This window comes from Dipteris shenzhenensis, chromosome 29, assembly GCF_047967505.1.
Source record: "Dipteris shenzhenensis isolate YYH24624 ecotype China chromosome 29, Dip_SZ_1.0, whole genome shotgun sequence".
Taxonomy (NCBI): domain Eukaryota; kingdom Viridiplantae; phylum Streptophyta; class Polypodiopsida; order Gleicheniales; family Dipteridaceae; genus Dipteris; species Dipteris shenzhenensis.
Window position 1 is genome coordinate 49,279,110 of NC_141624.1, and position 19,512 is coordinate 49,298,621.

A 19,512-nucleotide genomic window follows, 5' to 3' on the forward strand; every position below is an offset into this window, starting at 1 on the left:
GTACAACATGATGTCGTTGTAAGTGCATAATATTGTAGATGGTCATGTACAAGTCAAACAATTGGCAAATGGCCGCCGCGAGCAGGTCCTAGCAATAGGCTTCCAAACAAAGTCCATATATAGGCATCTATGCAAGTTGATTAACCATAGCATGATTGGAATAGGTAGACCTAATCATAGGTTGGCTAACAGATTGGTTAGCTAGTCTATGGCCTGTCAGCCAGCTCAAAGGGCTCCAAGCTTTATAAATAGGACCTTTTATGGGGTAGTAGACTATTCACTGTATGCCTCACAACAATCAATTGCAAATTTGATCAATAGGTAGGCTAGGGATCAAGGTTCGTAGTACTTGACATTGGTCACAGATAGGAGCAACAAGGAGGTCTAGGATTGATACAAGAATAGTACCCCACCATTGGCTACAATACAAAGTAATAAGGAGATCTAATGAAGTTGTATATGAGAATCCAATTGAAGCCCATAAGAACACATAGGCTGATAGATTTTTGGATATGCCAAGAGGAGGTAGAATATAGTTTTGAGGTGCCAAGGGTGTAAATCTAGGCAGTATCCTATCTGCTGCTAAATGGTGGCACACTAACCACACCTTTTGTGTGAGGTTTTTTCCATTTTTGGAGGAATATGCTATACTATTCTACTCTACTATGCATTTTTCAATATCTATTTCTATGCTATCTCTATGTGCACAAAGAAAAGAAGTGGGACTTGAACTTAGCAATAGCAATTTCTTGAGCTACATTTATATTGCCATTCAATGTAGCAATTAGCTCCCAAGTCTTGACCATCTCAAGAAACCTGGTCCAAGAAGTACATTGCTTCCACAATTGCATTCCCATTGCATTTTGCATTATGGACTAGGAGGCTGCATCAAAAATTACAAGCCCTCTACAATGTTAATACTAACATTGATATTCTATTTCTAGGAAAAACTCAAGCAAACCCAAGGAGGAATATCTTATGAAAGAATGTCACTGTCTTATGGTGATACCATCATCTTGGAGACTTTGTAGTAGTCTTGTATCTCTAAACTTTTCTTGAATACATGTAGTGATGGCACATGTGAATAGTTGTGGCACAATAACTTTTCTTAGCTTGCCCCTTCCAATATGAATTTAATGTATGTTCTAGCATCTTGACTTGGTAGAGGGAGCTTGGTTGACAACCTTTAGGGAATTTGCTTGGGTTTGGTGGAGGCTTCACATTGGGCCTCTCTTACTTTTGTTCAAAGTGCATCGACTATAAATATTATTCAAATGCCTTGTGCTAGAAACTTGTAGGCTAATTTCTTGAATACCAAAGTAGTATAGGATTGAATCCTATTCTAACCAAGTCCTCTTTCAACTCACATTGCTCTTATTTCTATCCGAGAGTTTGCAATCCAAATCTATTTTACTAAATGTTTACATAATAGTAATCATGCATCTCTTCCCAATTTCTCTTATGTCAATTCAATCATATCCAACCATCTATATTCACCATCCAATTTAAGAGAGAGAGAGAGAGAGAGAGAGAGAGGGAGAGGAAAGAAAGAAAGAAAAATTAACGTCCACCGGAGGCCTTGCGATCCTATGGGACAAAGTGCGGAACCAAAAGGGAAAGAATCATACAAGCCACAAAGGGCTAGAGCAAAGGGCACGCTAAGGCCCTTGCTGCATACTATACTGAAATAAAGGGCTCAATAGCTAAAGCAAAATCAAGTACAAAACATGTCATATCTTATCATGTACTATCGGAAGTAGGGTGAGAGATGGAACTGTAAATGGTACTCAGAATCCGAAACCCAGCATTGTTGTGGCTCGTCTATGAGCGACAAAAATGTGTCGGATCTACATCCTGTCTAGCTATCTCATGCTGTGGTGGTGGAGGGGAACCTGGTCTCCTTGATGAGGAACACGACGAGCTATGTTCAGAGTGACCCCTCATCTTGGGTGATCTCCTCTGAGGAAAGATGTGACAGGTTGAACCTCAAGTGTGATGTGGTCTCTCTCCATGTCACCGGTGGCCTCTATAATCCTCTCTCGACAATCCATACTGCCCGCACATCAGCTAGCTCCTCCTCCTCCACCCCATTATGTTCTAGAGCTAACTCAAATGCATAGAAATCTATGACATGCCGTTGTGTCTGGTCAGCCTTTGTGTCCTGAGGTCTAGTCACCTCCTACTGCTCTCTGATCTATCATAGCAGGGTCTCCCTATGTCGATGCTTCTCAAGAAGATAGAGCCCAATGCAGACTTGGTCATCATGGAAGCGAATCAATCGTGACAATGGGCCGAACCCACTCCCATCTTGATAGAGACAATGGTATCGTCCTCGGATCTCGTAGTAGGCTGGGCAGGTGGAGAGAAAGTGCTCCTCTATCTCAATCACTCCCAGTGTGCATAGTCCTTGTCTCAATCCTTAGCTGATGGGATGAAACCCGCATGCCCAAATGCGATCCTCAGTGCATGTGAGAATCGTCTTCATGTGTGTGTGTGTGTGTGTGTGTGCGTGCATGCATGTGAGAGAGAGAGAGAGAGAGAGAGAGAGAGAGAGAGAGAGAGAGAGAGAGAGAGAGGCCACATTCAAACATATCAAAATTTCATATTCAAATAGCCTAGTAAGTTATGGACATAGGTTGACAAATATAGTGTTTCAACAAATAGGGACCACTCCTTCACTTAGTTCTGGCCCCTTATACCCTTGTTCTTTCCCCTTCTCATGGGGGTGAGAAGCTCCTTTGTTTAAGCATCTACCAATGCCCTCTCCCTCTCTCAATCCGATGTAGATTCTTCCTCCTTTATTTAAGCATCTACCAATGACCTCTCAATCCCATGCACAGTCTTCCTACTTATTGCCCTTGTGTTCTTTTCCCCTCCCTCCTTAGCATTATGAACCTCTTGCAGAGCAAGTTTAGGCAAGCTTGGAAGATTGTAGCTCATCTATGGGAGATTTGGTTGTGATTGAAGGGTTTAAATGTATTTCCTATTCTATCTAATGGGTCTACTAATCTTCAAAATTCATGATCTACTCATTGAAGCATCAGATTTTGATGGGATTTGTTCCAAAGGGTTTGTAAATTTGTATTTCAATTGTCTATGCATTCAGACATTGCATTGCATCTACAAAACTTCTTGCATTTGCAAAATTCACTTTAAAAAATAACAGCTAATCTAATTAACACTTTAGCCTAAGTTTAATGCCCTAATCTAATTAATGTAATCTAACCTAATTTGATTAATTTAACTAACCTAACTAACCTTCCCTCCCCCTCCACCTATGCGCCCTCTGTTCACCCTCGCCACCCTGCTTCCTTCTCCTTGCCGCCTTCCACTCAGCCCCTACCCTACCCCCTTGTGCATTGTTGTCATTGCGTCTCCCCACATCCCCGTGCCTCTCTCCCTCTCGTGCATGTTCTGCACTCTCCACACCTCTCAGCCTCTCTCGCTTCTTCTCGCGCTCCTCTCCCTCCACTCAACTTTTTCACACCTCTCCTACCGCTCAGCGCCCCCCCCCCCCCAACCTCCCCTTCCTCCCTCCGTTGCTAATCCCTCCCCTTCTCTTGCCTCCCTTCAGCCATCCGTTGCTCTCCTCCCTTCAACCCTTCGTTCTCTCGCCTAACCCCTCCTCTCATCTCGCCCTCCCCTTATGCAGATGCAACAAAGCTTTTGCAGGAATTGCAACCAAAATTCACAGCAGAGTACCACTCCATGCCTTCTATTGAGCATATCCCTCTCCATGCTGTTTGCACAACCCAAAAGCCTCTCCCCCTCAGTCGCTACCTTTCAGAAACTTTGAGATCTGTGGTTGGGTCTGGGAGGTGGAGCGCAGGGCACGGATGGTGGAGGAGAAGCATAAACTAAAGCAAAGTTGGCACACCATCTCTTCATATCGATTGAACAGAGCGGTGTAGAGGATTACCAGAGAATTCCAAAAGTAGCCGAAGGAGGGACACATGGCAAATCATGCCTCCCCCTAATTTATCCCTCCCCTCCCCTCCTATCTGCCCCCAAGGGCTAATTGATTTTTTTCTCTCATAGCCCCCCTATTGATTTGAATTGATTTAATACATAAAGATTTAGGATCTAGTCTAGGGAGTGGTTCTTGGTCTTTGTCTTTACAATGCAAGCAGCTAAGAAGCACCACAACGTAGGATTCATGTATTTTAAATCTCTTTAAATATGACCTATGCATCGTTTATTCGGACATGCATGGTGTGATTCAATACATTTTTTAAACATACCCATTAATGTCTTGTGTGAGGCTAGTGTGCTCTTTTTGTGCATGTCTTGTATCATGATTACACATGCACTCTTTTTTTGAATGAAATGACTAATTTAATCAATGGAATGTATAGCTACTACCACCTAAAAGGGGTAGTTGAAAATAGTGGAAAAAGACTTCTAAGGGATGTAGAGAAATCTCACCTACATCATAGGCATCAAATAGGGATGTATGCAAGGAATGCTTGAAAAATGCATCTGTATCTTAGGGGGAAGGGGAGGAGATATGATGGTGTTTGTCATGTCAAATGGCCCAAAATGTAGTAAATCAAACCCACGAAACCAAGTGGGCATAGTCAACAAGAGAGGAGAGAGATATCCCAAATTGCTAGAAATGCTTGGAAAAATGATGCAAAGGGAAACAAATCTAGACACCAATGGCGGACAATGCATCAAGGAGATGCCGAGTAGGCAAGTAGTGCTATAAGAGATGGCTAATAGTATTTCTAGGACAAGAACAATGCAAACAATGAGCAAGTGCAAATCGCTTGGCCAATATTGTCCTCATTGGACACCTAGTAGCCACATGGAAACCTTTGCTTCAAAGGAAGACCATTCTTGTATATGTGACGTAGGCATTGAGTCCACCATCAAAGTGGTTTATCTAACCTTCACAGCTGATTGGTATGAAGTTGTACCCATGACGAGGGAATCAATATTCAATAAGCATTGGTGCCTATTAGTTTCATAATTAGAATCGCTTGGGAACCAATATTTAGTATGGAAAGTTTCCAATTCTCCAAGCAATTTTTGTATCTCAAGATGAGGGATGGGAAGGAAGGGTTGAATTAAATCACATAGCATATTCCAAATGGGCAAGAGTGCATACCCAAAGCATAATGTTGATGGTTATTGAAAAGGACACAAGAGTACATCTTCATCTTGCACATATTTGACTCCTTTGCAAGTGAGAAAGTATGCCTTTTGGGGTTCTACTCTAGCAAGGGGTGAGGGAAAGAGCTTGCTGCAGTGTGTACTTTTCAAAGCCATGTTGTTACTCACATCACATGTACATCCAACCAGCATAAATATCACAAAAGCACAAACAGCAACAATCAATCACTTAGAGAAAGGGTGCCATGAATGCTTCCTTGGAAATAACTTATGATAAAGTCCCACATAGTGGTCTCCCAATTCCCAAATGCATGTGTATCCCACCAACATTTGCATCCATGGTTCCTTTTGGGCTACAAAAGTAAGAAGCATGGTAGCTTTCTTGGCAATGAATATTGAGGCCTCCATGCATTTTTGGAGAACAAACATGCTCAAATTTTAAGCAGAGGAGAGATTTTTTATCTTTACGTGTTTTCCAAAGGCATTCCATTGCTTATGACATGAAGGCATCCAAGGTCTTTTTAGCCCATCCTAAAAGTGGCAAGTAGAACTGTATGTATGCCGTGATGATTGCTTATACAATTCCTAGACATACATGTAATGGTAGTGTAGGGAGCTTCTAGTAATCCAAATTTTGTTGTATGCATTGCACCATCCAATAGGTTTCCTCTAAGTAAATAGACCAACCAATAGGATATCCCAAGTGCCATATTATTTATGTTGGTTGCAAAACATGACCTTGCCACAAAAGCTTATGCCAATATTTAGCACTTAATGGCAAAAGATTAGACTTGTGAAAATTAATAAGTAGCCTAATAGCTAAGCCCTACAACTCTAATGCATCCATGATAGAGTGCATATTCTATTGAGTGTTCCATAATGGGAAGAAAAAGAGTCAGCTGCATAAGCTTGAGCCACAAAATTCTTATCATTGGTAATTGCAATCCATGCAAACTAAACTCATTCGTAAGTTTATCTATATACATTGACAATGGATGGGTGGCAATGGCATGAAATAAACCATTGAGGGGGCATCCTTGCCACACTAATCTACGAAGTGTCTAGGAGTGAGAGAGGTCACCTCCATTCGTAAGTTTATCTATATACATTGACAATGGATGGGTGGCAATGGCATGAAATAAACCATTGAGGGGGCATCCTTGCCACACTAATCTACGAAGTGTCTAGGAGCGAGTTGTATTGATTTAATATAGCCAAATTTTCCATACCCTAGGTTTTGCCATCACCTGAGCAATGTAATCCCAAAGCATTGTATCAAAAGCTTTAGAAACATCAACCTACATGAGGAGCACGTCTTGCTTTGTGTGCTTAGCATATTCAATGCCTATATGCTCATTGGCAATATAGTCATGCATCCTTAGGTAGCACTATAGGCATTACTCCATCTAAAAAACATTTTTTTCTAGAATCTCCCGTGATGTAGATGGCAAAGGCGCTACAACCAAATGGAAAAAATGAGATAGACACTCACTTTTAAGTTCAAATGTATCTATAGCCTAGGGTCCCATGTAAACTTTTAACTTGAGCAACCCTTATCTCAAAAGATTTTTGTCGTGCATGGATTTGTCATTTTGGAAGCGTTTGCCACTCATTTTGTTTTATGCAAGCCTGGCTATGATAAAATCAAGCAAAGCATTATGTAGCTGTTTGAGCTAATTTTATTGTGATAATCTTGTAGTTTTTGTTTTGCAATTGCCACATTGTATCCTTGTTGCCCTAAATAATGTCGGCCATACTATTTAATGACGTGCTAAATTCTTATGGAAAGTGAGTACCAAGACACATCATCTCCTCACTATCTTGAAGGAGCAAAGGATTGAGTGCATACTTGAGCATACTTGACTATTTTAGTGAATTGATGATGTTCCAAATACCTTTTATTAACAATAATAAATTTTTGCATAGGTAGCCTAGAAGCATCTATACTCTTGCCAAAAAGGAGTCCCATCAAAGGGGTGGATGATCAAAAAGTACAAGAGAATGGCCAACCTGCATATGACATGTGAAATCAACATGCAAGTTAGCACGTATGAAGTACCACCTAACCCCACTACTAAGATATGCATTGTGATAAAATGCATAGTCTTTGTCAGGAATTTTTAGTAGGACCCAAGCTCAAAAGCATGAATGTTAGGAAGCATATTAGCCCACGAGGTGCATTCCATAGATGGCACGCTAGAACAATGTGTTGTTTTGTTATAGTATTATTGAAATCTCCACAAAGGCAGGCATTGTTGAGCCATGGTTATGCTGCAATTTTTGACCACAAGCCTGCTCAATGAGCTAAGTCTTGTGAGGCATTAATTGATGCAAACTTATATATTTCTCCACACACCATGCATTGTATTACCATCCATCGACCACTCCCTTGGCATGATTTAAAGTAAGATAGGCATTGAGATCATGTTTACACATCAATAAAAGATGAGAATACATCGTATCTAGCATGAGTCTGCGAATGTTTGTGCTATCCAACAAGCATGTGTTGATTATGTTCTTGTATACACACCGTATGCATCTATTTTTTATATACATAATGCCAAAAAAGCCTCTATTTTTCGTGGTCACAAAGGCCCTTTGCACATTATAAGAAAAGAGGTGTACATGAAAAAAATGACTGAAGGCAAAAAATGCAATTAGCAAGTATTATGTGCCCCTATGTGCCATGACATCGATACTATCTACCATCATATCATTTACAAGCTAACTAGTGGAAGCCATACTTGTTTCCCTTTGACAAAGTCATTCCAAGGGGCACCAACTGTAGTGACATCATAGAGTGTAGTAGATTTTCACACTCATCCCATGCTCTTGATAAGAAAGACCTCATAGTGGCCGAGGCAGTATTTTGAGGTTGTGCCACCCATCTTGATGCATTTTTTATTTTCCCTCTGCTTTGCTGCTGTTTTTGACATTATTTGCTGGGGCTATGGCCAAGGGAAGATGCATTACACTACTTTTCCTTTGCCCTTCCCAACAGACACCTCAGAAGTCACTTATTTGGACATATGCAAATTAAGCTACAATAGTGCCACCACTAGGGGAGGTTGTTTCCACAAAAGAAGGAAATTTATAGAGACATGGCCAAACTTGTGACATCTCTAACATGCTCCTACAATTACACCCTATTTGAGTTCAAAGTATTTAACACCCATGTTTATATTGTCAACTTATATAGTAATATAAGGGATAGTAGGCTTATTTATGTCCCATAAAATGCAAATGTGTTTTGAATCCTTATCAAACGAGGAGGGAAAACCATTTTACCAAGAGAGTTATTAATGAAAGGAATATTTTTCCATATATATTTAGGGAGTTTAACCACCTCTACCCACATCGGACAACTATGTTATATATGACCCTAATAATACTTGGTAGGAGACCATGTAACACATGAGCTGTCTGCATGCCAAACATGAATGGTGATGTCTCAAGTAATACATTTTTGTTTAGGCTCAATAAGGAGCATTCATAAAGCCCCAGTGCAACAAAATATATGCCATCAACCATATGTCCCTGCAAGAGAGCTTTTATCCATCTTGCAACATTATCTGGCTGAAGGCATCTTCCTTGAGAAAAGTATGATAATTGCATTCTCTAAGTGCTTTGAACACATGCATGCTGCATTGACACATAAACAAATGCATGCATGTGCACACATGCACGTACAGGTGCATGCGCACGCATGCACACACACACACAATTGTGTTTTTATATAAAGCTAAATTTTTTTGGCATCTCAAATTTATGTACAATTTGTTAGACAAAGTTCAAGGAGCTAATTTTTGGAATGGTTCTTGTCCTTGTGCTCACAATGCAAGGGGGTAAGGAGCATCATGAATTAGGAATCATGCATCTCAAATCTCTCTAATGTGATCTATGCATTCTTATTTTTTGACATGCATGATGTGATACAATCTTTCTTTTTGAATGCAAGCACTCATGTTTTATGCAAAGCAATTGTATCTTTTGGTCAATGTCCTATATCGTGATTACAAACACACATACACACACAATTGTGTTTTGTTATTGTGTTTCTATTATGTATTTCAATATTTGAATTTTTTAACACAAAGTTTAAGGGCTTTGCCACCTAGGGAGTGGCCCTTGCTCCCTGTACTCACATGCAAGGGACATGTGCATGAGAATCAAACTATCTAGCTATACTCTTTTCCATTGTTTGAGCCTCAGGAAGACTCCAATCCTTGGACATCGTCTGCTATTCCCTTGATAAAATGCTCTTGAGAAGCATCTAATTGTAGTTTCAAGAGTACTTCAGTGCTTGGACTTGGTATGCAATTTCCTTGGTAAAATCTTCATGAGAAGCTTGGTATGCAATTTCCTTGGGAGAATGTTCATGAGAAGCAAATCGTTCAATTATTATCTCTTCAATCATTCTAGCCTCAAGAGCACTCTAGTCTTTTGGCATGGTCTACAATCCCCATGATAGAATGTGCATGAGAACCAAACTATCTAATTGTACTCTCTGGGAGTTTGTAGATCAAGCGTAATTGTGTTGGGATTAATTGGCGTGATGATTCACCAATCTAACACAATTGGCAAATGATGAGTTTGGAGGGGGCGGATCCCCAATGCTACATCGCTTCATTTCTCTTTTGAGTTTTCTTCCTTTCCGTCATTCATTATTTCCTGTTCAGAATTAAGATGGTGTTAAATTTTGTTTTGGCTTCAAACTCTAACCTCGTAATTAACAAAGTGGGTGCGTATATGGTTAGCGAGCTTAGATTGGCAGAAGGCATTCCCCACAGGATACGTGAAGTGGCAGCCACAATCTCACATGGTACAGCCTAATACCAAAGGCTCCCCTAATCATCATCAGATGGAAAAAGCTCCAAAATACAGGTCCTCCAGTGTAACATTACCATGATTGAGAAGCTGCATTTTTGTTTATCCCTGCTACTTCTGCTGATACAGCCGTTATAATTGGCAAGACTAGTGATTCTTTCAACAGCACCATAAAGCCACTTTCAGCCCAACTTGCCAAGTTCGCCTTAGGAGATGCATACACCTTGGTAAATTGCTATTCCATGGTGTGTGCAAAAAATTGATTGACTAAAGATCATAGACCTAGCTGGTATTGGTGAATTGCTGTAAGTATTTAATGCACATTTAAAACCAAAATTGAATAAAGGGAAGGTCCCTCTTGGAAGTAATACAATAAGTCAGCTTCGGGTTCAGAGGGGATCTACTTGGCCATCCTAGATTCTTTTAGGTAGCCATTAGCTTTCCATTTTATGGCTTATTTTCTAGATTTCAAGCATGGAGAATCAGCTTTCTTTTGAGTAGTTGAATCTTAGTTCATGCGTACCAAGCTCCCCATTTGATTGATAACTTTGTGAGCCTCACAATCATTCACAACTGCATGCATTTTGCACCTTGGCACTTGACAAGCCTTCCTCCCTGGACAATCTTTATCAGCAGCTGAAATTGATTGAGAGGTACTCAGCATAAGTCCCGGAGTACAGATGGGGATTACTTAAGGCCACAAACTTAAAAAGGCTAGTTTGAACAGATGTACCATGTATGTCTTTCCGTTTTATATAACAGCAAGTGATGTGACTAATTAGGGCGGAAGCAAGTGATTGTAAGTATGCTATTGGCTCTGGTTGTCCCATACATACATACATACATATATATGTGCTAAATACTCAGGATTGGTGAACTAAAGATGGATGGTACACTGAAGTAATAACACAAGAGACAATTTCAACACTCAATAAAAAGAGTGCATGACATTGAGATGTAAGAGATCAAGTACCAAAAAGAAAAATCCAAAAGAATTACAGATGGACGTTACAATGGAGAATGTAATATGACAGGAGAGACATTCAACTTCTGAGAAAGTAATATGACAGGAGATTTCAGGTAAAAACAACCGGACACTTGAGTGGGATTTTGACGATGTATATAGCACTGCACACCAGAAGGGATCTATCACATGCATAGTTCTATTTCAGAAGCAAGGCAGCTAAGATAGAGATACTGAGACAAACTCACAAACTCAAGGGTGAACCAACGGAAACAAAAAGATATGGTACGTACAAGATAGGAAGGAGGGCAAACGGCCAGTCTATAGAGAAGGGAGAGTACCTTATCTGAGCAAGAGTGTGCTTGTACATCTGTTAACTGAATTTGTACTTGGTTCTTCATATCAGTATATATTCTCTTGATTGGTAGAGCTTATCAGGGACTTCAACCCTAACCCTACAAGCTCTCTGTCTCAAACTGATGCAGCAAAGTTTTAATTTATGTTGTTTAGGCAACACTATGCCAGCAGCAGCACATTTTTAATGACTTTGGGGACTCCTCTCTTGAGGATTTGATGTATTGACTGTCTTGCTTTGGTCTCCTGAAAACATCCATACGACTCTCTCTCTCTCTCTCTCTCTCTCTCTCTGCTCTGTGGTAATGAATTAAAAAAAACGCTCCTCTAGCTACGCCAAAATATTAGATAGAACCAGTAAGACAGATTATCCCCGACACTTAAACCAAGTTCTCTGTCAGGCGCATCCTTGAGACTGAACCCATATATTGCAAACCCTCAATAGCACATCAAATAAGAGTGATGTGGCTATGAACGTGTAAATGGGCAAACTTCATTTTGTGAGCAGGTTGGGTACGTGCATGATTCATAGAAGTTTAAGTTGAGACCCCAGCCTATTTTTGCAAGTAAACTCGCACAGTTTGCAGGAAATTTATATACCTAGATGAATCCAGGAACATTCCCAAACTCATCCTCTAAAAACACAACATAGTGCAGTTTCAATCTCATGATAGTCACTCACAAGGTTGAAAACCATAAACTCCATCATGCATAGCAGGGACTAGCTACTATGACATCCCCACTGACGTCATCAGCACCCAACAGTGGAAATTTACTTGCAAAATGTCAATACCCTGGAATTTGCTATATATATCTAGATGAATCCACGAACATGCCTAGCTACTGAGACATCCCCATCGATGGCAGCCCAGCTAGAAAACATATGCTCTCACATATACAACTCACACACCCTGGAAATTGATATATCCAAAAAGGTTTATCATGGATTTGCCACCGTGAAAAAGAATGAAGATCATTAACAAACGCATGCTTTTGTCCCACTACCACAAAATAACCAGTACCAAAAGAAGTCACTACAAAAACCATACAATCTGGCGGTTTGATTTGCAAGCTTCGGATCTATGAAAAAGGATTGTGTGTCTGCTACATCCACAACAATAAGATATTACAAGATGCCAACTTCACCACGTAATAACCTTCAGCGTGAGAGTAACAATAACCCTTACTTTTATGACAGCAAAACTTTGCTGATCTTAATATGAGAAGGAAGTATTGCCTGCCACATACTTCCATGCTGAAACATTGTGATGAGAAAGTAGCCAACACCAGATATTAGGACGTGTAAGGACCGGCCCTGGCAGCCATATTGGCAATTTGGGATTGCACTTGAGCTGCCCTTACCTTCACAGTAATCGCTCTATAAAAAAATTGTTCTCTGGAAAGACTACGAACGTGTTTCAAATAGGCATCCACGGGTATGGCCCCTTCTTGCACAGATTTATCCAATGAGTACAATACATCCTCAATGGCAAGGTCGGCCGATGTACTTTCAAGCATTTGCTTCGAAAGAGCATCGCACGGCTCAAACACATCGTCAATGTCAAACTCTTTGTTACCCTTCATGTTGCTCTTCAACCATGTCTCTAAGACATCTGTGTTAGTGAGAATCGACTGAAGCTGCTGCTCGAGGGCTTCCTTCTCCTGTTGTATTTCTTGGAGTCCCTGCTCAAGCTGTTCTTGTCTTTGCCTGAGCAGTCCCTGGGTGTTCACAAGTCTGTCCGTGTCCGTCTCTCTGGCCTTTCGAACCTCAGCTATAGAATGTTGAAGTCGTTCTAACAGGGTATTAATAACATTCCTTCTGAACGCATCGGACGCAGAATCTGTCCAAGCTGTCGACTGAGGGGATGCCTGCAGATGCGAGTAGGGTGGGTAAGGGCGGGAGGACGGAGGTTGTGATAGGGCAGATGATGGCCTGAGTGGAGACGACGACGGTGGGTGAGCAACCATAACTGCTCCGGCATGCACTGGATGCATTCCTGGTATTGAACTGGAAGAAGGGGGTGAGCGAATAGGAGGTGGCTTTGAATATAGAGGCGGATCTTGTCCAAAAGCAAGACTGAGGTTTCGGACAAGCTCTACGAGATTGGAACGGGGAAATACCCAACTCTGCAAATAGGAGACACACACTAATCCAGATGCATCGACGTTCCTGTGAGGCCGCTTGATGATCATGTCCCGTGTGGGAGTGACGAAAACGCGAGGAGCAATCTTCGGATAGCTCTCTAAAAGCCATATCGTGACAGGAATATTATACATGACATCCTGATAGTACATGGGAATCGTTCCATCTGCTTGCAGAAGATTAACTGTCTTGCCATCATTGTGGGTGAAAACGGCAGTCTTGGGCTGCAGGCTGGGGAATTCCTCGAGCAAATTGACGAGATGCAAACGGATGGTGAGCTTGAGGCCTTCGTCGTAGGGGAGAGCATTAGGTCCTCTCTGAGAAAGCACAGTATTGAGGAAGTGCACAGAGGCATGAGAAGCATGGGTGCCCAGATTGGACGGCATTCGGAAGCGATCGATGATTCACCCAAACAACACAAACACAACAACAAAAGGAGATCGATCGGCCGAGCAAACACCCCTATTCCAAGTTCCCACCTCACCCTGATCTATCACACAACTACCTTTACATACCTACTACTACTACTACCACCACCACCACCACGATCACAACCACGACCACGACCGACGACCTTGCCTCATGCTCGTTTTCGCTCCTGCCTTCCACGCTCAACGAAGCCTGCCGCGCTTGCGTAATCAACCCGACTCCAATTTCTTCTTCTACAGCGAGTCCTTTAGGTTTTAGTGTATGTAATTCACCTTAATTGATTTTCCAATAAAATCTCCACCAAGCTTACAAAAGCGAATTTAGTTTCTTCTATTTTTTGGCGACGCGGCAAGCTGATTTTCCACGTGTCTCGCCATCCATCCACCCCATTGATGTCGTGGCCGCTCTCCGTTGCCCGACCCGTTGCACACTCGGCATGGTCCCATTGGTCCCTCTACGGTGGGTTGCGCCATCTACGCAGCCATGTTGCGTGTTGTCCTCCTGCATCCGGCTCGGGGGGCGAGCAACGGAGATTCAGCGGAGAAGGCAAGCAAGGCGAAGCCATGGGCTTTCCAGGCACTATCCAAATGCGATTGCGAGAGCATGCAGGGGGATGGGCGCACCAGGTAGTATCCAAATCGGTTGGGGTTCATTCGTTCTACAAAACCTGTTCTGCATCGATACTGGCTCTCCGGTTCTTTGGATGCAATCTTTGGTGCGTCTCCCTTCTGAACAACTTTTGCTTTCGTCAGAAGCTTTTGTTGAAGATGTCTGGACCGCATATTAACGTAGTATCTGAAGATGAGTCCGAAGTGTGCGCGGACTCCATGGACACTAGCAGCGGCGAGTTTGAGAAAGGTGTGGAGTATTTCGCGATTCATTTCAACATTTCATTTTGCAATTTCATTCCTACTCTTTGTTTTCACATGTTGTTCGCGTTTGAAGGCATGATGAGTTTAGTCGAATCCAAGAAACCGTGTACAGACGATGCTCAATCAAATCTTCGAGTGAGTCAAAGCTTTCTCTGGCTTTATGATCAATTCAAGCTTTCTTTGGTAAAGGTGACGACCTGCCGTGCTGAGTCCCGTGCATGCTTCACTCCATAGCTCTCCTAGCGTAACTCCTCCTTCAGGTATCAAGGAAGAGTTACCTCCTTTGGTGACTTTATACCACAATCTAGAACTTGTTGTTTCACTACCAGAAACCAATTCTCCTTCATGAATGGGTTCTACTTCTGCTGTACCATATCTTACAACTCTCGAAATGGCGGTTTGAGTATACGGAACTCCGAATTTCTGTAAGATAATTTCCTATACCGACCCTCCTGTTCCACTGCTAGAGGAACCACCTCTGTTCCCCCACCTTGACCCATCTCAGGATTGGAAGGAGTCGAAACGAGCTCCAGTCCTCACTTCCGTGCATGATTCACTCCATACCTGCCCTCCTGTGTTTCCTCTCGTTTCCGCTTCGCTCTTGCGTAACTCCTCCTTCCCGGTCATTTTCGGCTCTCCATTCGCCTTCTCTGCTGGCCTTCTTTTGCTATCCTTCCACTGCTGCGGAGGAGGATTCGGAAATGCGCCATTCATGTATTCTAAAAAGGCAAAATAGAGTGGCCGTATTTCATCGTGTCTGTTAGAAATATCCAAAGCACCTCTTTCATCGTCCACTTTGTATTTTGTGTACTGCACAGAAGTAGTGGAAGAATAAAAGTGTAAGAGTCCTACAATCGAGATACGTAAACAAAGTTCCCATGTACCAGAACTTCCGAAATCTGTTCAGGGAGGGACGGGTACGCATTGTTCATGTTGGACTTTGAGTTTTTGGCCTTGCATCGTTATGTTTGATCCATAAGCAGTGATTTCTTGTTTTTGGACCGATGTAGTAAACCCTCTGACTCCTTTTGCCATTTGAGTATCACGTCAGATTTGAATATCCACACTGGTAGTTCTGTCAGTTTTCGTGGAACTCCGAAAGAAATAAGTGAACCCTTCAATCCTATGCAGACAACAATTGCTGCTCCCCGTTGGGGATGGGCAAGAACTGAGTTTTTTGAGCGAGTTTTTTTTGGCAACCACCACATTTTGTTCCACCTATTCCACTTGTGAGACCTCTGCGCGCGCATAACCCCCTTGTGTGTGTGCATGTGTGTGTGCGCGTGCGCCTAACCCCTCTCTCTCTCTGTGCATAACACCTCTCTCTCTCTCTCTCAACATAACCCCTCTCTCTATGACGTCTCTCTCTCTATAAAGTCCATAGAAATCTGCTCCCATGGGCCATCAGGAATTGGTAAAGGCATAAGTAAACCTTGATATTTGCCCTTGTAGCTCTTGACTTTTTGACAAATAAGACATTGTGCAACAAAAGTTGCAACATCAACTTTAAGCTTAGGCCAGAAAAAATCTTGAATTACAGTCTGATACGTAGCAACGACGCCTCTATGTCCCATGCAGGGTGGCTGATGTACCTCTTCTAGTACCAAGCGTCGAAATGGTGCAGTGACACACAAGCGCTTTTCGTAGAATAGATAGTCATTATGAATGGAATACGAGGCCATAGGGGTGCTATTAGCTTGCTTAATCTTATGCCAAATTTCTGAAAAGTCTCGATCAGTAGGATAGTCCGCCTTCATAGGCTCGAAAGGGTCTCCCTCGATGACTGAGATATTATTTATGCTAGGTCGATGGCTCAGTGCATTGGCAACTACATTGTCTTTGCCTGCTTGATATTGGATCATTGGTTTAAAGCTGTCAATAATGGCAGCCCATTTAATGTGCCGATCCGAGATCATCGGCTGAGTAAGGATATGTCTAAGACTTTGGTGATCAGTCTTAATGAGTAACTCGGAACCCATAAGATAGTGTTTCCAGAGTTTAAGGGCATGCACCACAGCGGCTAATTCTTTATCATACGTGGAATAATTTAGAAAGTTCCATTTTTCTTCTTCACAAGAAGAACGGGTGCCCTAAATGGTGAGCTACTAGGTCGAATTAGGCCTTTAGCCAAAAGATCTTCTATTTGGGATTGAATCTCTTGCTGCTCAGTAGGATTGTGCCTATATGGTGATTTACATGGTGGTGTGCTACCTGGAATAAGGTCAATCTTATGATCCTTAGGTCTAGATTGAGGTAGGCCAGGGGGTAATTCTTCCATAAAGTAGTCATTATAAGTAGCTAGAAAAGGATCCAAAGGCTCTTGCTTAGTTTTCTTAGTCTCACGACTAGCCTCAATCTTATTGACCATAACCAGGTATGTCTTCTCACGTTTGCGCAAAGCTCTTTTAGCTTAGGTATGTGACAATATAGGCCAAGAGGGAAGATTCTTATCGCATTCTGGAGTCATGGTCTCAGTGCCTTAGCCCACAATAATGGTGCATTCAAGATAATCAGGTTTGGCATTATGATCGACGTGCCAGGGCATCCCTAGAATGAGATCTTGCTCACACAAAGGAGCGACTAAGAAATCACTGCTCTCAACTAGAAGGTTGGGGAAATCAACTCGCATAGGGCACTCCTTGTACAAGAATTTGTCAATGCTAAACTGCAGACTCCACGGGATGACCAACATTGTGGCTCCAAAAAAAATGAATGATCGACCAACCAATTCATTATTGAGTTCTTATGAGGCTAAATATAGAAGGAAAAAACCTTTGCCCAAGAACCTAGTTGTAAACCCCAAAGATGGGATATCACATCTCTTGTCACTGAGGATGATGCTATGGGAGTGCTTTTAAAGAGTACGCCTCAAGATTTTGACTATGTGGTTACTACTTTGAAGAATCTTCTGCAACCACATTAGAGGGCATCATCAGTGCCTTACAAGAAGAGGAAAGAAAGAACACTTCAAGAATGGGAAAAATGCACACAGAAGCACTTGCAGTGAAGTTTTCAAAGAGCAGGTACAAGGCATGCAAACACTGTGGGAAAAACATTCATATTGAGAAGGCTTGTTATAAAATCAACCCTTGCTCTTATTGTGCCAAGAATAATCACTTTGAGAAGTTTTGCAATGAGAAAAAGAGGACTATGACAAATCTGGTTGAAGAGAGAACTCCATCAACAAATGAAGCATCAAACTTTGTGGTAGAAAACAAGGACTTTGCCTTTTGAGCAATTTGTCTTTGAATTTTTATTTTTCATCACTTGGTCAAATTTTGAGGTTCTCTGCCTGGAGTAGTAATCCAAAAAGAATGCTATGTGTTTTTGTCTTTTGTAAATCACCTCTGGTCACCATATGATGTGGGCCATGTGATATGTGTGTTTGATCTATCCCATTTTTTTAAACCTTGACCCTTGGGCACCTTTGCTAGCATGAGATCCTAGCCATAAATTTATCCTTGACCACCATGAGATGGCCATGTGTGACCACCATGAGATGGCATGAGAAACTATGAGACTAGATATGTCCTTGACATTGCAAGAGGCAAACCCTTGAGGGGAGGTATGTTGGGATAAGTATGGTCAAGGTCTTGCTCTAAGGTGCATGCATGCATCTAGGGGAGTCACATGTGTGTGTGTTGTAGAAGCACACCTAGTGCTATGAGGTGTCTAGTATGTGACCTAAGTGATGATGTAAGCACAAAGGTCCCCACATGGGAGGTTCCTTTGATTTAGGCCAGTCCCACTGATGTAGGGGCTGATTGCCACTGATATAGGGGAGGTGCCTACACCATCCTCAGTCTATATAATGGAGGACATTCCTTCATTCTAATACAATGGATTTTGGCTCAATTGAGCTCTCTCTCTTTGTGCCTTAATGCATCTATTCTATCCCACATTCTTCTACAGGAATGCTTGTAGCTATCTTTCATTTGATTGTTGAAATCAATGTTAATATGGAATTAGTTTAACTAAAATAAATAATTTGAATCAATTGAGATTCAACCCTTGTGGATCACAAAGGCAGAAGACCACAACTCGAAATGATAGCTCCTTCAAAATTCAGAGCTTGCCAAAAGTTTGATCACCGGAGTTGCTTCCTTATTAGCTTGCTCTCAACCAAGTATTGAGAAGAGGTCTCCTAATCATAGGTCATTTGTAAAAGTATGCCTTGATTATGCAAACTTCAATACTAATAAGAAGGCGAAAGTAGTGATCCCAAAGGAAGAAATCTCTCCAACTTCTTCACCTTTAAGTTAATAAAAAAGGGTGAGGGAAACCAGGTCCCTCTATCTACACTAGTAGCTACCATTATAAAGTTGGTAAGCTCATTCAAACAAAGGGACGAACATATTTTTAGGGATGGTGAAGTAACCAACAACTTAATAACACGAAGGCTCAACCCTTGAATTTCTTAATAACAAGAAGGCTCAATCCTTGAATTTCTTAATAATCGGAAGGCTCAACCCTTGAATTTCTTATTTCATAAATCCATGTTTGCAAAAAACTTAACATCATGACAAATATTGCAGCTCACCTTCTTAAGGAACCATCAATCTAGTTATGTGAAGGTTTATGAAACATTCAAGTTTGATGGTTACTCCCACTTCATTCTAACAAATGTTGGTGGGAAAAAGAAAACAACCACCCCTTGTCTCAAGCAGGCTTAACCTGACCAATCTCATGCTAGTGAAAGTATGATCAACATCTTCGCACTTGTCTAGAGTGTTCCAAACATAGACTCAACAAAGAGGTTGTAGGAATGAAGTAAACTTTCTCCTTCTTATGAGTCTTTACTTCCTTAT

General features: G+C 41.7%; 1 pseudogene; it reads right to left on the reverse strand.

The window, feature by feature from the left end:
* Nucleotides 1–12,261: 12,261 nt before the first annotated feature.
* LOC147882966 (protein ELC-like pseudogene) lies at nt 12,262–14,040 on the reverse strand (annotated as a pseudogene).
* Between the last annotated feature and the right edge of the window lie 5,472 nt (nt 14,041–19,512).